This window comes from Sciurus vulgaris (genome assembly GCF_902686455.1).
Source record: "Sciurus vulgaris genome assembly, chromosome: 16".
Lineage (NCBI taxonomy): Eukaryota > Metazoa > Chordata > Mammalia > Rodentia > Sciuridae > Sciurus > Sciurus vulgaris.
In genome coordinates this window covers 44,912,645-44,933,117 of record NC_136477.1, presented here as the reverse complement: position 1 = coordinate 44,933,117, position 20,473 = coordinate 44,912,645, and the positions used below count along the sequence as shown (strand labels likewise).

Genomic DNA, 20,473 nt, shown 5'->3' with positions numbered 1-20,473 from the left:
CATCATGCAATGATGTTAACATTGTAATTTTTATATAAGCCAGATATTATCTTTGGGCATCAATTTTCATAGTATTTATAATGCAGTAATTAGTACAATATCAAAGTCACTTCTAACACAGAGTGTTAACTAGAATTGATAAAAAAAGGTGAGAAGAAATATTTCATGAACTTTTATCAGACATGAAGTAGTGGACTTATCAATACTAAAGAGAACATACTAAGGAAAACCAGAGAGAATATAATTACCATTTTCTTCTAGCTATCTCATAATCTTATATATCTTGTGCTTTTTAAAATATTTTTATACCAAACCTATTTAGATCCTAGATTTCTTCAAAGCCAGTCTGTGTTAGCATGGCTTTTCTATAAACATTTTTCCCCTGTTTAACTACAGACTACTTTGTCCCATATAATCAAGAAAAGTGGGGGAGCAATGTTAATCTGGAGGTTTGAAAGCAACCTTAAGAATGCCAACTGAAGAACTATAAAGTTTGAGAAATAATAATGGCTATTTATCTTTGACTCCAGGGTGGCACGCTGAGAACTAAAGGTTTACCGTTGATCGAGGTCCCATCTGTTTTTGGTTATGAGGTTCATTAACAATAAATGTGCCTTTTTTAACCACTTTTTATCAAGATTACTCTTTTCCATTATGTTAAACTGCAGTCTAAAGCCAAAATTAGAGAGTGATGATTATTAACTTATTCAAAACACTCTTTATAATGTTTCATGTGGATTATAATGCAGAGCTGCTTTTTCTAAAATTGGTTGCCTTACCCTAGAGCAGAAGACAAATTTTAAAACATCATTTGAAAAGAAAATCTTTAACCCTTGGGGCAACCCAAGAGGAAAAAAAAAATATGGTGGTGGCAGGGAATAGACAGCAGCATCAAAGTTAATGCTACAAAACATATTAAGTAATCATGAGGCTTAACAGCACTATAAGCTGTAGAGCAAATGAAAGTGATAGATTATAATTTAGTTAATGTATTGACAATCAAAATACAATATAGGTCATGCAAAATTGTCCTTTGAATACCCACCTATAAGCATCTATTAAACACTAAGTCATCCTGTAAAAAGCTTTATATTATAAAGCAAAATTACATGCACATAAAACACCCAATTTACTCCTTTAAACTCTATGCCCAGGGCTAAAGTTCACCAGACCTCAGTTTGGAATTGAAAAGAGCAACCTCCAACAGGCCTGCCTGGACTGACAGCAGCAGGAACTAACCATGGTCTCAACAGATGCCAGGCTGAAGAGTTTCTTTTGAGTTACACATTTAAAAACCCATATTAGTATAAGGTCTGGCTGGCACACAGAAAGCAGGCTACTTTCTCAAAATCCCATTTCCCTGCCCATAAACTAAGACCATATATAATAATTACTGAATGAAACAGTAAACTCAGTCTCAGCAATTATTTCCCTTAAAAAGAAAGAAATAAAAGCACGAAATTTTGGCTTCAAGAACCTATATTTTGCATTGTGGGTTCCTTTTCAGTGAGTTCCTTGCTGGATCGCCTCTCTTGCCCCCACAGAACCCCATAATCACATTTTAAGAGATTGTGCCCTTATCCATTCCATATGGCCGGCACGATCCAGGCCAAGCTTTCACTGTGACCTTTTAAAGAGACAAAGAAGCAAAGTACTATCTAGAAACAGAAACACTGCAGTTTTACTGAGTGAAATTAGCAAAACCGACCTGAAACTCACCACTTCAAAACTTGACAGCATATAAATAACAAAAACAAAGGAGATTTCCTTTGCAGCCCGGGTTCTTGAAGTGAAGTTCAAGACTGATGTTTTCTATGTCCTTTTTTTTTTTAATTAAAAAAAAAAAAAAAAAAAAAAAAAAAGGCAGCAGACCTGAAGGCGACTTCCCCTGAAATTGTATTATTTTCTCTTCCCCTACCCCCGCCCCCCGTAAGCGGGGGAAGGGCAGAAACAAACGTCTACAAGAGTAGCCATGGGAGAGGGGGTTTAAAAAAAAAAAAATCACAATTCGAAAATCAACGTATATGATTTGTAAAATGTCTAACCTCAGAGAACGGGGTTTTCGGTGGGGAGGAGGGGAGAGTGGGAAGTAGGGAGGAGGGAGAAGATAAAATTGATCTGACAAGTGATTCGTTGGGGGGGGGAATCGTAAAAACAAAGCAAAACCCGTTATGAGCTGTACACTATGGTGGTGGTGGGGAGGCGAGGTGGTGACTGAGGAATCTCTTAAAAAGAAAAAGAAAAAAAAATCACTGCGGACAAGACCTCCAAAAAGGAAGGGGGAGGAAAAAAAAAAAAAAAAAAAAGGTCCCCTCTTCTCTCTTCCCTCCCTCCCTCCCGCTCGCTCGGGTTCTTCGGTGTGAGGACAGAAAGTCTACTTCTGGCTGTCACTTGCAATATTATTCTCCAATAACCCCGGAGAACGCGGAGAGGGGAAGGCCACCTCGCCTCCCTGCCAATCGCCCCCACCCCCTCCCCAACGATTGCGACTAATATTAACAAACCTTAAACTTTTTCCCTACAGCCTCGCACCCCCAACGAGGGCATCTACCAGGGGACAGCGAGGGTGAGGGGCAGAGGGTCTCGAGAAAAGCCCCAGAAAGGCACTAAAATGCCACTTTTGATTCCGCCCTCGCTGACAACAGCCCCGAGGACCCTCGCTCTGCCCATTGACGCGGGGCTGGGAGCGTCTGGGGAGCCCAGTGAGTGAGGGGAAGAGAGAGGATGGGGGGGGGGGGGGGGGGAAGATCAGAAGGCACCCCAGCCACCTCCACCGCCTCGGCAGCGACGAACTCCCCGCCCCCTCCCCCCAAAAAGTCGCCAAGCTCTCACTCAGCCAGAGTCCGAGGTAAACAACGAGCACCACAATGGCACTAGGACTTGGGGGGTAAAAAAAAGAAGCCCAGAACCCAACAAAACTGATCAGGAGTTTCCCGAAATGCGAGAGGAGGGTGGGAAGCGTCCTCTGGAGTCGCCCTGGCTTTACGCACGGCCCCCGGGCAGGCTAGAGGGCGGCTGTTGCTGTTGTTGTTGTGACGAGGCCGGTTGTTGCTGGGTGGCACAGGGAGAGGTGTGTGTGTGTGTTTGTGTGTGCGTGCGTGTGAGCGCGAGTCCCCGGACGGGGCTGTTTCTCTCTCTCTCTCCCTCGGTCGCTCTCCCCCTCGCTGCCGTCTCTGCCCCCATTAAATTATTAGTTGACTCATCCCGGCCGCTGTCGCCGCCGCCGCCGTGCCCAGCTCGGCTCCGCGCGTCCGCCCGGGCTGCAGCCCTCTACGCCGCTGCTCCTGCTGCTGCTGCTGCTGCTGCTGCCGCCGCCGCCGCCGCTGTGGCTGCCTCTTCTTCCTCCTCCTCATTTTAATACAAAATCACCCCGCTCGCAGCCCCAGCCCCGAGCACGCAGCCTCCTCCCGGCCGCCCGCCGCCGCCCGGAGCCTTCCCCAGCGGGGCCGGCTCATCCGCCGCGTCCGGGGAGCGGGAGCGAGCGAGAAAGTGGCGGCGGCGGCCGCGGCGGCGGCGGCGGGGGGAGGGAGAGGAGGAGGAAGGGGGTGCGCAGCGGAGGAGGAAGGCGGCGGGGGGGCAGGGTGCACGGAGAAGGCGGAAAAGGGATGGGGATTAAAACCCGGGCTGGAGGGCCGGGATTGGGGGAGGGGGTGGAGGCGAGTTAAAAAGCCTAAAGACAAGTAACTAGTGAATGAGTGCGGGCGCTGGGGGTGGGGGGAGCGCACGATTTCCGGCCCCGGGCGCGCAAGAATTTGTAATGAGCTTGATTAGAGTGAGGCGGCCCGACATTTATTACACACAATACCCAGAATAACAGGGCGCTGCGCGAGGGTTAGCGCTGGCCGCCGCCAGGCGCGCCAGGGAGAGCGCGGAGGGGAGGAGGAGAGGGGGCTTCCCTGGCAGCGGCCGCCGGAGCGGGGAGGGGAGCGCGCGGCGCGCGGGCGACGAGGGCAGGTGTGCGAGTGGGAGCGGGGCGGGAGGAGGGGCAGAACGGGCTCGGGGGCGGGGGGAATGAAAGTGACGGGGAGGAGGGGGCGAGGGCCGGGGGGAAAACTAACCACCCACTCACACGCCACAAAAACCACAAAAAGGAATACGCCGGGGGCGTCGCAGGCGGGCACCCGAGGGACAGGCGGGCGCCGGGGGGCGGGGGCGCGGAGGACGCACTCTCCCCGCGGGAAAGGGACGGAGTCTTGCAGGTGACAGGCGCTTGAGGACTGAGGTGGGCAGACTTCAGGAAGTGACTGCAGGGGACAGTTGGGAGGTGGATCTCTCTGGAGAAGCGCAGAGGGTGCAGAAACATTTTGCAGAGCAATAAAGGTCAGGAGCCTTGAAACGCTCTCCCAAGTATTTATTCTCAAAGGATGGTGGTTCCTAAACTATTAAGAGTCAACATTTAAAAGCGGCCGAGTAAGAGCTTTCTGTACAAGTCAGAGTCATAGAACACTTTGGAGGAAGAAATATGCGGCCCATAATGGTGGAATTAAAATTTGGGTCACTTGAAAGAGACCTGACTTGTTATTACAAAGGAAAAGATGTCATCATTCTTAAAATAATTTACATCGGGCGAGAGACAGGAAAGTTGGGGTTGGTAAATACATCTGTTGTAGCAATAAATATACTTTTGCTGTAATCTAGGGTAAAGTCCTCAGATCAATGATCATTATCACTTAAGTATGATCTTTAGATAATCTATTAAATATAGCTCATATAAAAATGAAGAACATTACAATCTCACCCAAAATAGAAATGCGTCATTTGGCCTTCAGGTTTTGGTACCACCATTTTAGCACCCTGAAGGTACTAAACATAAGATTTAATGCCTTTAATCACTAAACAAGAACAAAAAGTTATAAGAATTATTTTGTAGAAAACACTGGTAGGGAAAAGACAAAAATCAGTCAGATAAACATTTTGTTACACATAAAAAAAGCAACAAGTTAGCACAAGTACTGAGATAAGAGGGAAATATGCAAATTAGGCTCTTTAAAGCTACCAATACACTCTTAGACACACTGTTTACACTAGAAATCTAAGAAAAGCAGAAGGTAAAGTAGAAGATAAAGCATAGGAAATTATGGCCTCCTGGGGGAGGACAACTTTAGGAGAAACACAATGAAAATATATCACTCTAATAGCATCCAAGTTTCACCCACAAACCGGAAAGGTTAGTCAAAATCGAGGAAGGCAACCTGAATCTTGGCACACATAAACAGAAGCCTTGAGTAAAAGAACATGTGCTAATCAAACAAGACAGAGCACCCAAAACAAGGGGGGAAAATGTAAAGCAATTTTTACTAAAAGCTACATTTTTTAAAGTTGAAATGTGGGGAAATATGGAGGAGGCTATTTTAGCTTAAAAATTAAGAAATATAATTGATAAGGAAATACACAAAAAGGGCAAAATGTAGTACCTTTGTGGGGATGTCTATTCTGGGTAGATGAACTTAAAATTATATTTTAAAAAGACATTTAAAAGAAAAAGCAGAATATTATGATAATGATTTTTTTCTCAACATGACAGGTTAAATTTGTAATTTCCAATATGGGTATTCTAATAGCTACTCCAAATTAATAATGCCTGACATATTTCCCTGAAACCTGACTTGTTCTCAGTAGGGACAGTGCATTCTAGTATCATGTTGAACAAATTTAAAAATAATAGCAAAATTTTTAAAATAAAAATTAATGCCAGACTACAGAAGAATATGCCATTTACTCATGCAACTTCACCTCAAGTTGAATGACTAGAAAAGAAAGAAAAGAAGACTGTAGGGCAAAACAAAATTTGATCTAAAACATAAGAAAACTTAACATAAGTTTACTGAAAATATCGATATTAAGACACATCAGAATAAAATATTATAAATGTGTATCCCATCATTTTACACAAATAAATAAGACAAAATGCTTCCTAATGACCTGATCAATGCTAATGTAATACAGGGATTAAAATAATAGTCTTTAAATCTGAATAGCACTTTTATCCAGGAATCACAAACTATTCATAAACACAAATCATTAAAGTATGTAATAGGGGCTGACATGACCTTGGGAAATGATGAACAGAATAAGCATCATAAGGTATCTAATAATGACTTTATTATAAAAAGTAACAATATATTACATTCATGGACCTATCAATCACATAGATACAATAATTTTCTCCAGAGCATATTCTTTATTCCAGAACTGTATGATTATAAGGACAGAAGTAAAATGGCACACAGAACTTTATACCATAGTGGTATACTACATTGATGAACTGAATTACTACACAATATCTACTCTTTTAGAATATTCATTGTAGCCACTGAGTTAACGGTCAGGGTAAACTCAGATTAAAATAAAGAAGAAAAAAGAAAGATAATTAGGAAAATATCACCTGCCTAGACATATGTAAACGAAAGTTCTTTCTCATGGCAGGGAGAAAAATCATCAACTGATTCTACATAGGTATATATTTAGCCATAAAGATGCAAGCATTTTAAAAAGTCAAACTTTATAAATACTGCTATCAAAAACTTCACGAACATGAAATATCACAACTCAAATACATGAACTATTTAACATGTGGACATACAGTTAAAACAGAGTGCATCAATTTTCTCTCACATGAGAAGGCATTCATACTGGAAGGCATTCCTACACAAAGGAAGCAAAGATAAAATATTGTAACTGATATACAAGATTTTAAAAAACTTAATGAAAGGACTACTGCATGTTTCAGATGGCAACGTATTAAGATAAATATGCAGGCAGATATCTGAAAGCATTAAAACACATTCAGAGTTCTGAATAGCACATACATTTGTAATAAACAGAGAAAGCATTTAGAATTCGAATGCTTTTAAGATATAGCAACTTCGCAAGTGACTGTGTTAGTAAAGCAATGCTCACCACCATAACACTTTCTAAGGACATGTTTCTTTTTTTTTTTTTTTTCATCTTTTTAAATTCAAATACAGTTGGCTATCTCTCTACACTTTTAAAGTATCACAATTTATGTAGCATATTGCTCTTTTTGTCATATCAACTCTTTGTTTTTTGGCTTTAGCTGCAGGTGGTGTTTTCCATATATGAATTTCTGGGAATATGGTCTGTGTTGGCCATATAAGGATGTCTATTCAAGCCATATGTTTTGCTGTCATGTGTCTCATTTTGTCTGTCTGGGATGTCAGTACTGATTTCCACATCGTTTCTTGAATGGACCAAATTCCAATTTGTAAGAGCAGGGAGGAAACGCTGGGGCTGCAGCCCAAACAACTTTGTCAAAACATATATTGGAGAGGAAATGCAATATCCTGTAAACATTTGCACCTTCTTATCACGTATTATCTATAACTGACATTATCACAACTGCAAACAGTTTTAGAAAGAATTCACTTGCTCGAGTTCAGATGTTTGCGGTATGTGTGTGCATGTAGCTTCATCATACAGATCCCACATCTTTGGAGGTCATGGCATAGCCCATGCTAGCTGCATTGCTCTCAACTGTGAGTCCTGCAGCTAACTGACCCAGCCTTGAACTTGGGGAAGGGACTGCTTTTCTCTGACTCAACTCTCTGACTAATCCTACAAAAAGGTCTGGCCTCCATTATATATTGTCACAATACTTTGTATTTCTCCCTTGTAACCGTCATCATAATCTTAATCAATTAATAAACCTGCTAATTACTGGTTTAATAAATAGCTCCTTTATTAGACTGGAAGCCCTGTGGTAGAAGTCTGTGCTCACTGCCATTCTACCAGAAATGTTATGCAGTATCCTCATAATATTTACATTATGAATGAATATATAGGAGCAAAAAGCTCACAGTGTCACTTGAAACCAATTTCCACTATATACTACATTGACAATACTTTTCAGAGATTGCAGAAGTGAAGAGAAAGGAATAGTGGAGATGGTGGTTATGCCATTTAAATTTGAATTAAAATGAAATGAAATTTACAAGTTAGTTCCTCCACCATATTTCAAGTGCCCAATAGCCCCCATGGGACTGTTGTTGCTATCATAATGCACAGTATAGCTACAGAACACTTCTCCATTGCAGAAAGTTCCACTGGATAGAGTTTACCTACAGAACTCCTGTAAAAGACAATCCATGACCTGGTCAGGAGGAATCTTAGTGGTACTGAATGGCTATCAAACTTTCTAATAATGTCTGAATCAAGACCATTTTTCCATTTTAGAATTAGCCCATAGATCTGTAAAGCTGCATGAAATTATACTTGTGTACTGCTGAACACAAATTTAAGACAACTTTCTAAACATGTCTGAACAGGAAAGGGTCCTGTAATACAGTCGGAATAATATGCATTTACTCCAAATGCTCCTTTCCATGAGCATTTAAATATCTCATAGGTGAAGTTAAAAACCACAGAGTCATTCCCACCCTTACCTCGGCCCCCACATTAAGTAAGCATAGCTGCCCTTGGAAATGGCTCTTTTGGAAGCTTTAATTGTAGATACTTACTCAAACTGGGAGGGCATCCAGATACCAAACAAATAATGGTACACTGCAGAAAATAATGGCAAAAGGCTTGAAAATGTTGCAGGAGAGATAAGAGTAATGATAATGAACTTTAAATATAGGGCTTAATGTTTTTGTTTTTAATCTTTTTCCCCAAATAAGTTGAGTTTCAGTTAGATTGATGGTGATCAAAAGTTGTTTCCTAATTACTTTGGGGTAGATATAAATACCCACTGGTAATTTATGATATGGTTTAATAGACAAAGGTCACGACTATAGCAGAGAAAAAAAAATAGACCAATGTTTTTGCTAGTTTGGGGAGATCTGGACAAGAGCAACCGTTGCAGTTGGCTTCTAGAAACCAACAAGATATTTGAGCCTTTCACCCAGAAATACTGCTGTTGAAAATTACTTTTATATTAGCAAAAATGTATTGAACAAATACTTTGAAAAGCTACCTTTCGTTTCATAGATATTAGTAGGAATCATACCTCTGACCAGCCACAATGGTAATAATTTCATCAAAACTGGTACTTCTATATGGACCTAGATCCAAAATTGAACAGGGAGCAGAAAAGATTCCTACATTTACCATTGAGTCTACCAGTGCAGAGATCTTCACCAGAATACTCAAGAGTTTAGGATGTTTCATTTTGTCCCCCTGGTTCCTGTAGTGCTGTTCCAGGTCCTTCTCACTTGGAAATTTCCCTTCTGCTATCTCCTGTAATACGCAGCTGGATTTCACCTCTTTGTCCAAAGCTTGCTCCAGCTGTTGGTTATTTCCTATGCTCCATTACTCTACAGATCCTGCTTGCAATGTGACATTCCATATTTTGTATGCCTACATCACCAAAGTGCAAGGCTGTAAGCATCTCGAGGTTTGTTATGTATATATTCCTGGAGTCTCTCACTGTGCCTGCCATCACAGGGAAGAAATTCAAAAGCTTTTTTTATGAGCCAGTGCTTCTTAGAATGCTGCTTAACAATTTTAGGAAGTAAAGCCAGGTGCCAGGATCACACTCAGGATGTTCGGGCTGCACCTCTCTGCAATTAAATCAGAATGGCTGAGGGTGGGAGCTGGTCATTCAATTTCTTAAAATTCCCATGGTGATTCTGAGGTACAGGCAGGTTTGGCATCCACTGGGTTAACTAATGTTTTCAATACAGGGAATCAAATATGCTGACTAGGACACCTGTGAGGTCAAGTTTTTATCCCAATCCTGGCATCACTTGGAAATGTTAACTCTCTTCTAGGAGTCAGCAGTGGCCCAAAATTTAAGAAAGGTATTAGTGGTGCCCACCTGTAATTCCATTTACTACAGGAGAGGGTAGGGGATGAGGCTGAGGCAGGATCACAAGTTCAAGGGCAGCATGGTAACTTGGTGAGACCCTGTCTCCAAATAAAAATAAAAAGGTCTTGTGGTAGCTCAGTGGTAGAGTACCCTTGGGTTCGAGCTTCATTACCACAGAAAAGAAAACAGAGAAAGAAAGAGAGAGAAAAAGGAAAGAGGTATGTATGTATGTATGTATGTATGTATGTACAAGCGAGCCACTTGTTTCAAACCAAAAAAGAGTAAGGGGGAGAAGCCATTAGATCACTGATTTGGCGAATAAAGGTATGCTATTTGAGGAACCATGATAAATTAGCATTTGGGCACTTGCTTGAGATTTACTGGGGTGCCAGAAATCCTGTGTAGGTATGTGATTTATCATCACAGACATAAGCAACTAACCACAAAATTACACATGGAAGTACAGTTCTAAAACCAGTCTATTATTTACTGGAGCCAGAACCATCTGAGTTTCCTCTAATTCTTTTTCAACATAGTTGGGCATGCTCCCTTCCCCACCCCCCCAAAAAAAATTCAACCTTGAGTGAGCTTCTCAATTTATTTCCAGACTGAATCACTGCACTTGAGCAGAACCAAAGTGCTCATACTGTCTATGCCCTGGGGCCAATTGCAGGGCATCCCAGCCCTACCTGCTGTGCCTTTAATACTCACAGGAAGCTCAAGGGATTTTGATTCCTCTCAAGTCAAAAGGCACCCTTCCTTCCCATTCAACCTTTAGCTAAGACATATCAAAATTTTCTTAGTGATATGAATATTATTGGTAATTTTTCCTGGCTTCATTGTAGGGAGAAAGAGTTTCAGGTTACAATGGGCCTTGAATCCTAGTCAAGGTCATTTTTGTGGGAACATCATCCAAAGGCAATATCTGATATTGTACTTCCATGCCTAAGACCACAGGATGCTAAACTATGAATTGTCCATTGGAAAGGAAAGTCGCCACCAGAAACAAATGCTTAACAACTGGATAACGATTAAATATGTCTGTAAAGTTTGAGATTTGCTAAAGCAAAACAAAGTTCAATGTAAAACTAAAGCACATTCTACTTAGGCTAATAGAAAGGAGTCAGAAGCAGATTGTGATAGTTACACAATGCTGTGAATGTAATTAATGTCGCTGAACTGCATATTTAAAAATCATAAAAATGGCATATTTTATGTTACATATATTATCACATTTAAAAAAAAAAAAAGCAAAACATTCTTTCATTTAGACCTAAGACTGGCAGAAGTATCATGAAAATATCATGTCAACCTTCAGGGAAAAAATGTGCTACAACGCATTTCCTCTGCTTTGTCCTTCCCTGCTGACTGCCACAGTCCAGTCTACCCTGGATAACTATCCATATGATGAATACCCAACCCAAGGATAATCAACAGGATGGTTAATTCTGGATCAAGGTCTCACCCACTTTGCGGGTTCTCCAATGCAAGAAGATGGTTCCCTTTTAAGGTTTTATGCGATACAAAATATTAGAAAATGAAGATAAGGAAACATAGACAAAACTCAAACAAACAAGAGTATATTAAATCCAAAAGTTCTTTTTGGATGTTTTTCCAAAGAGTAAAAATCATTCGTGAAATAGCACACATTCCCATTAAACAGTTTTTAGAATGTCACACACTGATGTGCAGCACTGTAAAAGTGTGATCTATATAATAATTCATAAATTGTCCACATGTACTTTAGTTTCCATTTTTTAAAACAAAAGAAAATGATTTTTTAAAAGAAAGTCTTTTGAATTTGATTTGTCAATTATTATTTTGTGATAGTAATAAGGATTAAAGTATTTATTTCTTATACAATTAGAAATATCTTTTCCTCTAACACATTATCCTATAGTCTACTTTAAATCAACCTATTCCTATCAGTATATTTTATATTAGGATATAATTTAATATTACTGAGAGAATTTAATGAATTAGAAATTCATTTACAAATTATATTTTATTGAAATTTATACCTATATGTATATGTATCTGGGATATGCATGACTAAGGAATATTAATACATAGTGAAGCTGAATTTAAAAGATATCATGTATAAAAGCATTAAATAAAATACTAAAAAACAGCTTCACAGTATAGCTAAGGCATACCTAGTTAACTATCCTGAAGGTGCCTTTCTTTATTAGTGTGTTTATTGTGAAATTTAATTCATTAGATAACTGACAAGGACTATAAATATGCATGCAAATTTCTAGTTGATATGAAGCAAAAAGTTTATAAATAATCCTACATTATAGCTTAAAAAAAAGAAATAGCCTTGAGGCTATTTTTTAATCAAGTATTTTTATTTATTTTGTAAAGACTTTTCATTTGTATTTTATACACACACACACACACACACACACACACACACACACACACACTGGGGAGAGAAACAAACAACATATTTATGAAAAATTTTGATGGGGACCAGCTTGTAACTGTTTTGAGAATGCATTGTTTTAAAGATGGTCAATATCCACTGTTTTTCTATTACGTCTACAATTGAGGAAACACTACATATTTATTTAATAATGAAAACTGAACTTCTTATCTCTCATTGGAGGCAACAAGGCCCTCAAAAATAACTTTTTAGCTCACTTTGCACATAAGGAATTTGTCACTAAAAATTTACAACCCTGCAAGCAAGACTGGCACATACTACAATTTAGGATATATAAAACCAAATCTTATGGCATTCTTAGTAAAATTAAGAAATCCAATTGTATGGCCAACATTCAAGTATGAATAAATGTGTATATCTACAATATACATATATAGCATAACATTTGTGTACACAGATAATACTTACATGTCATGCAAGAGTGTATTACACAATTAAAACTAGTCTACCACTGTTTCCATCAGAAATCCTTTATACCCACAGTTAATGTAACACCCCTCTTATTAAGCAACTCGGGTGAAAGATAGGGGGTAAATAACATAGGAGGGAAAGTAGTGGAGCAAAGATTTGGTTATTGCTTTTTACTCCACTAGCTATCTAAAGGGGAACCTTCATTAGCTAAGCAGGATCAGATTCCATATCTATAAAATAATGAAACAGAATCTGAAAATCTTTAAGACCAGTTAAAAAATTATCTACCTTTACATTTAATTTGAAAAATTAAGTTCACTTTGAAGACAAAACAAAGATGTGAGGATATTTCTCACACGCTATGCTAGATGTTTATCTATATGTAAGAGACAGGTGTCAAACAAACAAATAAAAAAAAAAACACTAAGGCAAAGAGAAACTTTAACTCACCAGATTCCATCTGTTACATTTGAATTCATGCATAATTGATTATCCATGACTGGTAAGTTCTTTTCTCACTAGCCGACCACAGTTTTCTAAACATTATGTATTAAATCACTACTAAAGTAGACTGCATTTCAGAAACAGCAAGGCAGAATAAGAATATTTTAAATGAAAAATTACATGCCGGTTAATAATAATACAGCTGACCTATGTTTAAGGGAGAGAAATTTTAATCATGTGCATATTAAATATTAATAACCTATTCTGTTATTGTTATAATAAGGTTAAGTAGGCTTCTCCATGCTTAAAGAAAGAGAGAGAAGAAGGAATGCATAATGGTGCAAAAAGACACAGAGACAAGAGACAGACATAAGGAAAATGTGTCAACAATAAACAAGAGGAAATGAGAAAGAAGGAAAAGATGAAGGTGGAAACTAATCTCTATGTGTCATTATGACTGCCAGAGTACTGGCAAAGAAGCAGCATCCTTTTATTTCAATTTTAATCATTTCTGAATTTTAATACCCGGCTCCTTTTGTAATTCTCCTGGCATTCCCCATATGCCTCCATCCCAGCCAAAACACCAGTGTAAATTAAATGGCAGGCAACCACACCACTGATGTAGTCTCCCCAAAGAACCTACCAGGTGACCAAAAGCAAAAGAGGTATGTCTACCTTATGTCCCTGAGGACCTCCAGCCAATTAACTGGCTAAACATGTTTTACTTTCTTTAATTTTGAAAAGAAGGACAGGAGTTAGGTAAGCCACAGATAGAGAATCATTAAAAAAAATAAAGCAAGCCAGTAGTAATACAATAATCAGTGACCATCAGGGCCTGGAAAAATGAGTTTGCTCTCACTGGCACTAAGGAGCATCACATGATTATTTAATTACAGCTCTAATTTTTGTCTCGTGGATGGCAACATATCAACAATTAATAGGGCAAATAGAGGAGACTGTGTTTTTAAAGAGACAGAATATGCATGATAATGTAATAGGTCACACAGCAGTACACCACTTAAAGAATTCTTTCTTTTGTGTAACTAAATAGAAATGTCTGCAAATAGCCCCACACATTTTAAAATGAGAATACATTTTAAAAGGAAGTGTCTTTTTTTTTTTTTTTAAGGTAACTTTCATAGGATGCCTGAACTTTTCAGGATGTTTTAGATGCAGCTAACAACCCTACTGAAACTCTAGTATTAGTTTTAAGGAATGGAATGAAATCTTTGTTAATATAAGCACCCTGAATCTTAGAAAAGTTTAAAAACAATGTATACAGCTACAGTAAATAAAAATGTATTTATGCAATAATCATAGCTAATATTTATTCATTGGCATCCTGAAAAAAAATTGTTATGGTAAGAAAGAACAGGTAGAGGTCAATTAGCCTTGGGCCACTAGTCTGTGGTACTTTGAGCTCTGGAATATCAGAAAGGCCACCACATGGTGTCCTAACTGTAAGGAACTAAGGAGAGTTGACTCTAGTACATTTATTACAACAATCATACACCAAAGGACCATGAACCTGAAGAGAGATACTTAACCTAATCCTGAAGGTCAGACAATGAGGATAAAACAGAAACCCTGGTGCTTCTGTCAAAAAAATGACAGCACACATAGTTAAAGAAGAAAAGCAGCCAATTATCCAGAAAACTGGGGCATGTGTAGATTAAGAGCTCAGATAACCCCCATAAAAACAGAATGTGAGGAAGAAAAGTCTCTTTTCCCAATAAATCTTTATCGGCATGATCTATTTTCAATATTTATTTTGTTATTATTTTAGCACTTCTTTCATGAATGCTTACTGTGTACAAACAAGCCACAGACAGCTAACTCTTTTCCCTATTTTATGTAGAATAGTCATGTACCTTAAACTTAATTCCTTTTTGGAAGTTTAATAATTTACAGAAATAAATAATAGTAGCACCTATGAACTTGATAAAGCGGGAATCCTAGAGCATTTTTGAATGCCATATTATAAGGTCTCCAAATTCTGATTTATCAAGAAAATTCAAAGAATTAAAAAATATGATAGAACCGTCTAAAGGTAAATCCAGCTTTAAACCCCTGTAGTTTCAGTTATCTGTTGTTTTGCCATGCTCCAAACCACAGCTAAAACCCAGGTTTGAGATCTGAATAATGAAATAATTTTAGAAATGCCATTCTGATCAGCTGCTCAAATGTATTTGAAATATTAGGTTATACAGAATTGTAAGGAAAGAGTTTGACTCAAGAAACAGTAACTAAAATGATTCACAAAAAGAAGTATTAAGAGGTGCTAAATCAACTCAATAAGCTTTTAAGGGATCAAAGTCATCAAAAAAACAAGAAAATGTGGGCATTTCCAAATACAATATGGGAAAGCTAAAACTGCTGAGGGGCAATAATTTCTAATGCCACTAGCAAAAATCATCAAGCCAATACTAATTACAAAAAAAGGAAAACAAGAAGAAAATGTTATAATCCAGCAAAAAGTTTTAAAATTAAGAAATCTTAGTAGAAAAATGTTTTGATGATGCTGGACCAAAAATCTGACTCCATACATTCTAAAAGAAATTTTTTTAGAGTTTAGCAAGCAGCAGCTTGTATGCAAGGAGTATACATCATTCTTTTTTAACATGATTGTTAATATACAGTTAACATGTCTCAGAAAAGGCTGTAATTAACTGTCTACTGCTCTAATAACACTAATAAGCGCACAGTATTATTAAAATACAATGACTCCATACAAACTAAGGCTGTCATTTTTAAACTTTTAAGATAATGTTCTAAATTGTTTTTAGTCCTCTTAAACCACCCAAAAAGGAGCCCACCTCTAAGAGTATTTTTAAGCCCAGTTATTAAAATATTGTCCTTTCCTCCCAGTCTTCAGAATCTGTCTACCATTAAACTGAATGTGTAAGTATCATTTCAATTGGTGAAAATACAAGGGAGACATTTAACATTATTTTACCAATTCAAAAATTCTTCTAAAATTTAGAACTGTAAACATTTTGATTTAGTACTTTATTCACTGATAAAATACTTTCTGGGGGAAATAAGAACTTGCTATATATCAAGAATCACATAGCTCTGCTGATAATCCCCAATGATTTCCATTGTGTGGTTCACTGAAACAGGAAAACTCAGTTGCATTCAACAGCAAACAGCTAATTATGGATATGCTATATTCAAGACTACCTTCATATCAAGAAGTATCTGCATATCTCAGGTTCTATTTTATTCATAGTAATTATTACAATAAAACATTTATAACATAAAACTTTTTAAAATCCTCAATATTAAAAACATTAAAAGGCCAAATTATCATTTACACACTCTTGACAGCATATCAGAAACCACTGAGTAAAACTAAAGAGGAATCTCCAGCAATAAACTCTCCTACATGCTTGGTTTCCAGGAAAATTGCATCTGAAGAATTCCCCATCACAAGGAGTACGGACTACCTTTTCTTCAAATACCTCAAGGAAAGAAGGGCTGATAATTTCCCCTGGGAAATTGCTACCATATCCCACCACACACACACACACACAAATGATCACTGAAGAATTTTTCTTGGTATCTAGTCCCAAATCATCTATAGCTGAGAAAAAGCAACATCCCCAACATAGAGACCTCCCCCAGACACTAAATGCCTGCCTCTCTGTGGCTTGTAGCTCTGATATTCCATATGGAACTGACCGCAGGAACTTTTCTGGCACTTACCCTCCAAATTTCAGAGGCTGTTCTCCAAAACTAGCCCTAAAGGAAAGGTCTGAAAAAGTAGTCTTTGATGAGGTGACAATGATGAAGTTCTCTCTGGCACTGCTAGCAAGGCAGAAGCATCCCCAAATGAGGAGGTTACCAGTTGCCTGTGAAGCAGCTGGACCATTACTGCAGTTCTGAGGGTGCGTCACAAATCAGGTCATAGCTCTGGGTAGAGTCCACCCACTTCACCGGGTACACCGCCCTCTACTTCCTGCACACCTGGGGGGAAGGGGAAAGAGCAGGGGGGCCAGCTCGGGTCCACAAACATTCTAGTAAAGGCACAACCAGGTGCAGCTAGACATCTGCCTCTTCTGCAAGCATTTCAGCCTCATCTGGGGGACCTGCACCCCTAGGTACTCAAAAATGCATGCAACACTAAGCGGGCTCTAAAATGAGTGATGAGCATAATAAAATATTTGCACAGTTAAATGTTTTATCTAGCAAGATCTTTCCTCCACTGGAAACTGAACCAACTCTTAATTTTTGATTATAAGACACTTCTCTACTAAATGTCAAATAACTGGACTGAATAAATTCCAGCAGAAACTAGGGACATAAATCCTGGGGAACCTGCTAACTAATTTTCACCTCTTATAACTAAACTGAATCACCACATAAACTGAATTACATCCTTGAAAGTCCATTGAAAGAGGTGATTACAATTTCTATTAGGAATCTCAGACAGTAACAACTGTGGAATGATACAGAATAACTTGAAAGAATAAAAATAGGCCAATATGCTGGAGAAATGCTACACTACTAAATCTCACCCTGAATATATATACACACAATCTGTATCTATTTACTCTGAAATGAAATATCTGATCTTAAAAAAGACTTTTAAAAAAATAAACAGCAAAAGGTACCGTTGGCATAAGTTCAAAAGTACAAAATAATGTGTGTTAATGTGTTGATCACACTCTATGAAGACATCAAGTTTAAATAGACTTACCATTGAGAATCACAGTTAGGAATGATATATAAATCACCAGAGTAGACACTTTTTTCTTTGGTATAGTGAAGGAAAAGAAACTCGTGTAGCAGATTTGATTTATATGCTGTATTAAGGCCATATTCTGCTCTAATGTCAGTGGAATATGTGATTAGAGATTGACAACTGTGAATAGACAGTGAGTATAAGAGGTTCTTAGATAATTTAAGTGAAAATAAGCATTTTCTCAAAAGTCAGTCATGAGTTTGGGACTTCAACTTGAACAGGATTTTGATGTTTCAAAGAGGTTTTGAAAGAGAAGGGACCTTTACTTTAAAAGAAAACAACAAATACACTTAATATTCTAAGAAAGTAGAAATCTACCTTATTTTAAGTATAGCAGATTAACAAGACAAATGAAGGACACAAGAGTATTTCCAGGGGAAAGCTAAGAGAATCAATCAACCAAAGAGTCCCACTTAACTTCCTTAAAAACTGAAGCCTTCCATCTAAGATTTGGAAGGGAAGACACTTTATCATAGTCATTATCTAAGGAATCAAATAGTTTAACCTATTTGGAACTTTGTAGAAAGTTAATTTAGCAAACACACTCTTGAATGTGTTTGAACATATTTGTCCTGAGGTTGCTTTAAGATGACTATTTTAAGTGGCATGCAGATTCTTTGGGGGTTTTGATGTTATAGTTGAGGTATGCAAAGTAAAAGTGCATAACATTTCTTTCAACTGGTTCTCACACGACAGAAATGAGAAGATGAAATTACTCTTCTTTAAAGTTTTGCCACTGGGAAATGATAAGAAAAACTCCTCTCGACCCCTACTCCCAACCAGGAAGAGTCTGAAGCCTTGGATTATAGCACAGGTAGATATTAAAATGGAGACAGAGCCGTTATTTAGTGGTGACAGGAATATAAATACGTGCACTAACCTATAAACTGGTATTTACTTCAGGAAGGTAAGTAATATTTTTCCTCTGATTGCTGAGCTGTCAGTTTAATGCAGCGTAAATAAACAGTAGGTGCCTGCTAGCTCGAAGTAGGAAGTGTTCATTCCACACGAGGAACAGATTACTGAAGCCTGATGCTCATCATGCTGAAACATAACTTTCATTTTACCAGAAAATATACCCTACCGTGGATGATTTTTCGTGCCTGATCTATTAATTAACTTAACTCTGTTCTGTCAAAATGTAAACCAATTTGTAAAAATCATCACAGAGTTTTGGAGTTTGAAAACCCAATCAATTTGAAAAGCAAGAGTAATGACTGTTTCATAATCTGATCACAAATGCTAAAAATGAATACTTAATATAATAAGCATAAACTATGTAAAACCAAAAAAAAGACAAAGACATTTAAATAACAGAGTAATCTGACTTATCTAATTTACTCCAAATCCTCCTCCTTTGTTCATTAAAAGCAACTGTTACCTTTAATATTTTGTAACCTTGTTGTCGTTTGATCTTTTCCATATGCATGCTTACTTAGCTCTCTGCAATATCTAAAGATGAACCATTCATAAAATTAATCCACACTCTCCAGTCCCAATAGAAGAATTCTGAACACTCCTGAGAGAAGTGGCAAGTTTGAAGATCAAATGATGACACCCTCCCTAACAGCATTCATGAAAAACCTGATTTTCTTCCCATTTTATGTATGCTAGAAAGCTATGACGATATATAGCAGCTACTTTCCCCCTTATATGTGAATACTGAGCAAAGTGTTTTGTGGTAGCATTTAAAATGAGAACTCATCTAAAAAGTATAAGAGGCAATTTGGGGAAGTTTCTATTTAAAAAAAGAACAAAATTCTGATAACTGATCAATAGACTGTAAAGGAGAAAGAGGGATTTTAAAAAAGTATTTTTTTGCATTCAACTATATGTCTAGACATCATCTAAAAATTGATTTAGTCACATGCATTTATGTACTTTATATTAATTGCAGTCATCCAAGACAACATGTATGGAAGAAATGATGTATCTCTGTAAAGGACTTATCTATGTATGGCTCTTCTGGAAATTTACAGAGCAGATGAAAAACCACTAGAGTGCTTTATAGAGTCCCTGCTGTATATCCATGTTGTGTTTAGCTTAATAGTGTTTGTAACCAAAAGATTTTTACAATAATGAGGAACAGGTGCCTGTCACCTGACCTTTTAGGCCTAATTTACAATCCACAACCTGTCACACAAAAAAATAATTGAAATTCTACTCTAGAAATTTCAGTCCTTGTTAATGTAACGTAGTGTTTCTTAACCATCACTCAGCACATCAAATCTTATTCAATCACAGGCTCATATAGCTGGCAACAGACTTCTTGGCAGAAATAAACCAATACTCATTTTGTTGTTGTTCTTGATTAAGATGCTGGTAGACAAAAGAACTACTTTTGTAGGTTATCAAAGAATATATTAATTTATTACAACTGAACAAAAGACATTCCTCTTGAATACTTTTACATACAAAGAACTATTATTTATTACATATTTCAGCTTGTGGGAAAGTGAGGAATGCATTGATTCTGGAAATAACTATTCAGACTTTTGGAAGTTCTTTAGGTCTTCTTTATCTCCCCTCCACCACCACATTTTAAGGAGCTAGTTCTTTAGGAGGGAAATCCCTGTTCTTTTTCATCTATCATTTGTATTCATTATTCAGAAAGGAATATAAAATTGAGCAGTGATTTTATTTCTCTTGCATAATC

General features: G+C 37.9%; 1 protein-coding gene across 7 annotated transcripts in view; it reads right to left on the bottom strand.

Annotated features, from left to right (window-relative positions):
* The window catches only part of SATB1 (SATB homeobox 1), a 95,990-nt gene that overhangs the window by 73,205 nt on the left and 2,312 nt on the right, over positions 1-20,473 (bottom strand). For 2 of the 7 annotated variants that reach the window (XM_079115156.1, XM_079115160.1), the window contains exon 1: positions 1,720-3,522. The exons of 1 other annotated variant lie outside the window; for it this stretch is intronic. The gene's annotated coding sequence lies outside the window, so the exon portion shown is untranslated. Of the gene's footprint in view, positions 1-1,708; positions 3,523-16,778; positions 16,949-20,473 lie in introns of those variants that run through there. 4 more of the 7 variants (XM_079115161.1, XM_079115162.1, XM_079115158.1 and 1 more) reach the window with 3 other exon arrangements.